Genomic DNA, 7592 nt, shown 5'->3' with positions numbered 1-7592 from the left:
GTGCACTGCAGTCCGGGTGAGGATGAGGCAGGGGTTCGGGTTAGGGAACGGGTCCACGAGTGCGCAGGGGTGCAGGTTAGGGTTAGGCAGGGGTTTCGGGTTCAGGAACAGGTCCACAAGCGCCCAGTGGTCCGTGTTAACGTTAGGCAGGGGTTTAGGGTTAGGGAACGGGTCCGCAACTGCACGGAGATCCGGGGGACGTTTAGGCAGGGGCTTAGGATGAGGCCACGGATCCACGAGTGCACAGAGGTCCAGCTTAGGGCTGGGAAGGGTGTTAGGGTTAGGGAAGAGGTGCACGAGTACACAGGGGTCCAGGTTAGGGTTAGTCAGGGGGTTAGGGTTAGGGAACGGGTCAACGAGTGCACAGGGGTTAGGGTTAGGGTTAGGGTTAAGGAACGGGTCGGCAAGTGCACAGGAGTCCATGTTAGGGTTAGGCAGGGGGTTAGGGTTAGGGAACAGGTGCACGAGTGCACTGCAGTCCGGGTGAGGATGAGGCAGGGGTTTAGGGTTAGGTAACGGGTCCACAACTGCACGGGGATCTGTTACAGTTAGGCAGGGGGTTAGGGTGAGGCCACGGGTGCACAAGTGCACAGGGGTCCAGGTTAGGGCTGGGAAGGGTGTTAGGGTTAGGGAAGAGGTGCACAAGTGCACAGGGGTCCGGGTTAGGGTTAGTTAGGGCCTTAGGGAACGGGTCGACGAGTGGACAGGCGTGCAGGTTAGGGTTGGCAGGGGGTTAGGGTTAAGGAACGGGCCGGCAAGTGTACAGGAGTCCGGGTTAGGGTTAGGCAGGGGGTTACGGTTAGGGAACGGGTTCACGAGTGCACTGCAGTCTTGGTGAGGATGAGGCAGGGGTTTGAGTTAGGAACGGGTCCACGAGTGCACAGGGGTGCAGGTTAGGGTTAGGCAGGGGTTTAGAGTTAGGGAACGGGTCCACAACTGCATGGGGATCCGGGTGACGGTTAGGCAGGGGGTTAGGTTGAGGCCACGGGTGCACGAGTGCACAGGGGTCCAGGTTAGGGCTGGGAAGGGTGTTAGGGTTAGGGAAGAGGTGCACGAGTGCACAGGGGTCCTGGTTAGGGTTAGTGAGGGGGCTAGGGTTAGGGAACAGGTCAACAAGTGCACAGGGGTGCAGGTTAGGGTTAGCAGGGGTTTAGGGTTAAGGAACGGGTGAGCAAGTGTACAGGAGTCTGGGTGAGGGTTAGGCAGGGGGTTAGGGAACGGGTGCACGAGTGCACTGCCGTCCGGGTGAGGATGAGGCAGGCATTCGGGTTAGGGTACGGGTCCTCGAGTGCACAGGGGTGCAGGTTAGGGTTAGGCTGGGGTGTCAGGTTCAGGAACGGGTCCACAAGCGCACAGTGGTCCGGGTTAGGGTTAGGGAAGGGTTTAGGGTTAGGGAACGGGTCCGCAACTGCACGGGGATCCAGGTTACAGTTAGGCAGGGGGTTAGGGTGAGGCCACGGGTGCACAAGTGCACAGGGGTCCAGGTTAGGGCTGGGAAGGGTGTTAGGGTTAGGAAAGAGGTCCACAAGTGCACAGGGGTCCGGGTTAGGGCTAGGCAGGGGGTTAGGGAACAGGTCCACGAGTGCACAGGAGTCCATGTTAGGGTTAAGCAGGGGGTTAGGGTTAGGGAAGAGGTCCATGAGTGCACAGGGGTGCAGGTTAGCATTAGGCAGGGCGTTAGGGTTTAGGAACATGTGCCCAACTTGACAGGGGTGCAGGTTAGGGTTAGGCAGGGGGTTAGGGTTAGGGCATAGGTCCACAACTGCAGGGGGGTTCGGGTTACGGTGAGGCAAGGGATTAGGATTAGGGAAGGGGTCCACAAGTGCGCAGGGGTCCAGGTTAGGAGTAGGCAGGGGGTTAGGTTTAGGGAACGGGTCCGCGAGTGCACAGTGGTCCGGCTTGGGGTTAGGCAGGGGGTTGGGGTTAGGGAACGTGTCCACGAGTGCACAGGGGCCCAGGTTAGGGTTAGGCAGGGGGTTAGGGTTAGGGACCGGGTCCACAAGTGCACGGGAGTCTGGGTTAGGGTTAGGCAGGGGGGTTAGGTTGAGGGAACCGTTGCACGAGTGAACAGGGTTGCAGGTTACGGTTTGAGCGGGGTTTCGGTTTCAGGCACGGGTGCACAAGTGTACAGCGGTCCAGGTTCAGGTTAGGCAGGCGTTTGGGAATAGGTGCGCGCAAGTGTATGGCGGTCCAGTTTTTGGTTAGGTAGCGGTTTTAGATTAGGGAAGGGGTCCGCACGTGCACAGGGGTCCATGTTGGGGTTAGGTAGGGGCTTCGGGAACAGGTGCACAGGTGGAGAGGGGTCCAGGTTAGGGTTAGGCAGGAGTTGAGGGTTAGGGAAGAGGTCCAAAAGTGGACGGGGGTGCAGGTTAGGCTTTGGCAGGGGGTTAGGGAACGGGTCCACGAGTGCACGGGCGTCCAGGTGAGGCTCAGGCAGGGGTTTGGGGTTAGGGAACGGGTCCACGAGTGCACAGGGGTGCAGGTTAGGGTGAGGCAGGGGGTTTGGTTTCCTTAACAGGTCCACAGGTGCACAGTGGTCCGGGTTAGGGTTAGGCAGGGGGTGAGGGTTAGGAAATCGGTGCTCAAGTGCACAGGGGTCCAGGTCAGGGTTGGAGAGGGGGTTAGGATTAGGGACCGGGTCCGCAAGTGCACGGGTTTCCAGGTTAGGGGCAGGTAGGGGTTTAGGGTTAGGGAACGGGTCCACGAGTGCACAGGGGTCCGGGTTAGGGTTAGGCCAGGGGTTAGGGTTAGGGAATGGGTCTGCAAGGTCACAGGGGTCAAGGTTAGTGTTAGCCAGGGGGTTGGGGTTATGGAAGAGGTGCACAAGTGCACAGGGGCGCAAGTTAGGGTTAGGCTGGGGGTTAGGGAAGAGGTTCATGAGTGAACAGGGTACCAGGTTAGGGTTAGGCAGGGGTTTCGGGTTGAGGAACGGTCGCACAAGTGCACAGCGGTGCAGGTTACGGTCAGGCAGGGGTTTAGGGTTTGGGAGTAGATCCAGAAGTGTACGGTGGTCCGGGTTTCGGTTCGGCAGGGGTTTCGGAAGGCATGCAGAAGTTCACAGGGTTCCAGGTTGGGATTAGGCAGGGGGTTAGGGTTAGTGAACGGATCCGCAGGTGCACAGGGGTCCAGGTTAGGGTTAGGGAGGAGTTGAGGGTTAGGGAACAGGGGCAAAGTGGACAGGGCTGAAGGTTAGGCTTTGGCAGGGGGTTAGGGTTAGGCAATGCGTGCACGAGCACATGGGAGGCCGGGTTAGGGTTATGTAGAGGTCTGGGGTTAGGGAACGCGTCGACACGTGCACGGGGGTGCAGGTTCTGGTTAGGCGGGGGTTTCGGTTTCAGGAACAGGGGCACAGTGGTCCACGTTAGGGTGAGGCAGGGTGTGAGGGTTCAGAAATGGGTGCGCAAGTTCACGGTGGTCTGGGTGACGGTCGGACAGGAGTCAGCATTAGGGAGCAGCAGGTGCAGAAGTGGTCAGGGTTCCAGGTTAGAGTAGGTAGGGGTTTAGGGTTAGGGCACAGGTGCACGGGTGGACAGGGGTTCACGTTAGGGTTAGGCAGGGGGCTGGGGGTAGGGAGTGGTTGGACAAGTCCAGAGGGGTGCATGTTAGGGTTAGGCAGGGGGTTTGGGTTAGGGGACAGGTGCACAAGTGGACGGGAGTCTGGGTTTGTGGTTAGGCAGGGGGTTGTGGTTAGGGAATGGGGGCCCAATGAGGGTTTGGCAGGGGGTTAGGGTTAAGGAGGAGTTGTACACGTGCACAGGGGTGCAGGTTTGGGTTAGTGAGGGGGTGAGGGTTAGGGAATGGGTGCCTGAGGGGATTGGGGTCCTGGTTAGGGTTAGGCAGAGGGTTAGGGTTTGGGAATGGGTATGCAATGATATTGGGGTGTGGGTTAGCATCGCAGAGAGGGTTAGGGTTAGGGCAGTGTTGTACAAGCAGATCGGGGTCCGGGGTCAGGTTAGGCAAAGTGCTGTGGGTAGGGAATGGGTTTACAAGCAGATTGGGCTTTGGGTTAGGGTTAGGCAACGGGTTAGCATTAGAGAAGGCTTGTAGAAGTGGATGAGGGTGCAGGTTTAGGTTAGGGAAAGGATTAGGGTTAGGGAAGAGATGCAGAAATGCATCAGGGTTGTGGTTGGGTTGGGTAAAGGGGAGGGGTTAGGAAAGAGGGGCATGAGTGGGTTGGGGTATGGGGTTGGCGAAGGGTTAGGTTTGGGGAGGAGTTTGGCGAGGAAATGGGAGTCCAGGTTAGGGTTAGGGAAAGTGTCGGGGTTAGGGAATGGTTGTATAAGGAGAGTGGTGTACAGGTGAGGGTTAGGGATCATTTGCACGAGTGCATTGGGGTTTGTGTTTGGGTTAGGGAAGGGGTTTGGGTTCGGAAAGAGGCGTGGACGAGGATTAGGGTGTGGTCATGGTTTGCGAAAGGGTTTGGGAATGGGTGTGCCAATGGATGGGGGTGTAGGTTACGGTTAGGCAAAGGGTTAGGCAATGGGTGTGGAAATGGGTTGGGGTTCGGTGTAGTGTTAGGCAAGTGGTTCGGGAGTGTGTGTAGACATGCATTGGGGTCAATGTTAGAGTTGGGGATTGGGTGTAGAAGGGGATTGGGTTAGGGTTTTTGGAGGGGTTAGGGTTAGGAAATGGGTCCAGAGATGAGTGATGGGTGAGTGTTGGTTTAGGGAATGGGTTTGGGTTATGGCAGTGGTGTCAAAGCGAATGTGGGTGTGGGTGAGGGAGAGGGTGGAGGTGTAGAAGTGAGTGTTTGTGTGGAGTAGGGGTAGTGTTATAGAGGAGTTGCGGAGACGAACGTGCGTGGAGGTTAGGGGTAGAGAATGGCTGTAGAGATGAGTTTGCATTTGTGTGATGGTCCGTGTAGGGGTTGTTGTTATGGAGTGGCTAAAAAGTGAGTGTGGGTGTAGATTGGAGGTATGGTGAGTGTTCAGGTTTGCGTAGGAGTTGTCAGATGAATGTGTGTGCGGGTGAGGGTTGGGGGATAGTGTGGGTCTGGGTTTGGGTTTGGGGGAGCGTTTGGCTGGGGGAGTCTGTGTCTATATGGATTGTGGTGGTGGTTAGGCTTAGGCTTTGTGGTCGGGTTAGGGAGTGGTTGGGCCAATGCACGTGCTTGTGGGTTAGGGTGAGGGAGAGGTTGGAGAGGTGTATTGTGTTGCTGTGTAGGGTGTGCGTGAGTGTTGGAGTTGGGGAGTGGATGCGGGAGTGAGTGTGTGTGTAGAGGAGGGCGTGGGTTCTTACTTGAATGTGGTTTGGCATTTGGGGTGGGGAATGGGTTGGGGTGATGGGACAGGTGTTGTGAACCATGTGGGTGCAGCTTAGGGTTAGGCTGAGTGTTAGGGTTAGGGGAGTGATTTGCGTGTGTGTGGAGGAGTGGGTTAGGAGGAGGGTGGTGGTACGGGGTGGAAATGTGTTTTGTGGTTCAGGTTGGCGTTAGGCGGTGGGTTACGGTATGGAGAGACCGTGATGTCTTCCTTTTGGTGCGGGTTAGGGGTGAGGATTGTATGTGGCAATGGGTTCAAGTGTGTCTGTGGGTGTAGGTTATGGGGTGGGTGAGGAGTGGGGTATGAGAGTGGATTGAAATTTAGGTTAGGGGAGAGATGGGTTTGGGGTGTGGTGTCAGGTGTAAGATTTGTGAGTGGGTCTGGGTTAGGCTTAGGGGGTCCAAGTGGTGCTAATTTGGCTTTTGTTGTGGGTGACTGTGAGGGTTAGGGTTAGGGCATAGGTTTAGGATTAAGTGTGGGTGCAGGGTGTGATTTGGAGTGGAGACTGGGTGCAAGTCTGAGTGAGGCTCTTGGCTTAGGGTCGGTCTTGTGGTGAGGAAAGTGTAGGTGTGTTTCTTGTGGGTGGTGCTGGTTGTGAGCGCTTTTTGGTGGTGGCTTGAGCATTGGTTAGGTAGGGGTGCTGGAGAGAGGTGCAAGTTTGTGGGGTTGATGTTTTTTTCTGGGGGTCTACCTTGTTCTCAGTGTAGTCTGTGGATGGGCATTTTGTAGGGAGTGGCATGGTGGTGGGAGCTGGCTGTGCAAAGTGTGTGCTATCAGGGTTCGGGGTTAGGTGCTGTGCAGGATCAGGATTGCCTAGGCGCCGCTTGCAGCTTGTGCTCTTACCTGGAGGCGATATGGGGAGGCCTTCACTCAAGAGAGGTTCTTCCTAGGTGTTGCGCCAGCCAACTGCCCTGTTTATATAGGAAGAGATTCAAAATGGCTGCCCTCATCAAGCACCTGACTGCTGGTAGCTCTAGCTTCTTAAAGTGGCAGGCGCACCTATACACTTAGAGTGTGGTTGGATTTGAAGTGTGATTGGGGATTTGCAGCTTATTGGAAGGCTGAGGGGTGCTGAGAAGTGTGTTGATGGTGCACCGTGTTAGTGTTTGATACGAGTCGTGCTGTAAGGGCAATACTAAGTGCGTTTGGGAGGTGAGTTGTCCAAAGTGCCATTGGTGGTGTAGGCATGAGAGAATGACAAAGTGTACGGGGACACAGAAGATATGGTGCGGTCTTTCACAGTGCGTGCCAGCGTCGTTGCATTTAAATTTTAGTGTGTATATAGTAGGCGTGTGCGGAAGCTGAAGTGCAGCGTGGGTTGTTGGGTATTTTTTATCTGAGGTAGGGTTAGGGTGAGTGGTATGGTGAGCTTTAGAGTGCAGGTGAGCAATAGGGTTAGGAGGTCAAGTGTGGGTGAGGAGAAGTGTTGACACGTTCATTTTAGGGGATCTGTGTAGCTTTTGGGGGAAAGTAGGGTTTAGGGCTGGCATTGTGGTAAAAGATCCAAATGTTGGGAGAGTTGGAGATGAGGAGTGGGTGTGCATTGTGAGTGTGCTTGAGGAAGATTGGTAAGGGTAGGCTAGGGGTAGCGTTAGGATGTAGGTTAGAGTTGCATTGCAGGTGCGTATTATGGACAGGTTGAAGATGGTACAGAGGCGTTTGTATTTTGTCTGTGGTTGGTTAGCAGAGGAGTACATGGTTAAGAAATAGAAATAGGCGGTGCATGTGTGTGGTGTTGTAGATTGGGATGTGTGTGACAGGTGTGGGTGGTGGGCCTTTGTAGGACTGTGGGTGGTTGTGGTGGCTGGTGAGGCATTGTGTTGTGTCATTGAGGCAGGAGTTGGGGTTGCTTGATGTGGTCCGTGCTGTGTGAGGTGATAGCGTTAGGTTTCTGGTGGGGCTTTGCCATTCTGTGCTGGAGTGGCAGTGGAGGCAGGTGTGGTTGATTGGCGTGGTGATTGAGGGCCTGAGTGTGTGATGGCTCCGCCCATTTTAGGGAGTTTAAAAGACGTCCAGCTGTGGAAGGTAGGCACTTGGCCTCTGTCCTCCTTGGAGCTTAGAGGTGTTTGCTTGGGGTTGGGTGTGCTGTGGTCATTCTGCTGTTGGCTATGGATGGGCTAGGGGTGGAGAGGGAAAGTGTGTGTGCTGGTGTGCAAGTAAGGTATGGTTTGGAGAGGTGGGGGTTGTTGGGGCTGGTTGGTTTGTGGATGGTGGGTGTCATGTGGAGGTTATGGGCTTGTTCTGGCTGGGTCTTTGGGCTTGTCTGTATTGTGAGTGCAGTGGGGAGAGTGTGCAAGGTTTGATGTCGTGGATTGTTTGTGGCGGGGGGGG

This window comes from Alligator sinensis, unplaced genomic scaffold (genome assembly GCF_000455745.1).
Source record: "Alligator sinensis unplaced genomic scaffold, ASM45574v1 scaffold961_1, whole genome shotgun sequence".
Taxonomy (NCBI): Eukaryota; Metazoa; Chordata; order Crocodylia; family Alligatoridae; genus Alligator; species Alligator sinensis.
This window is presented reverse-complemented; position numbering follows the sequence as displayed.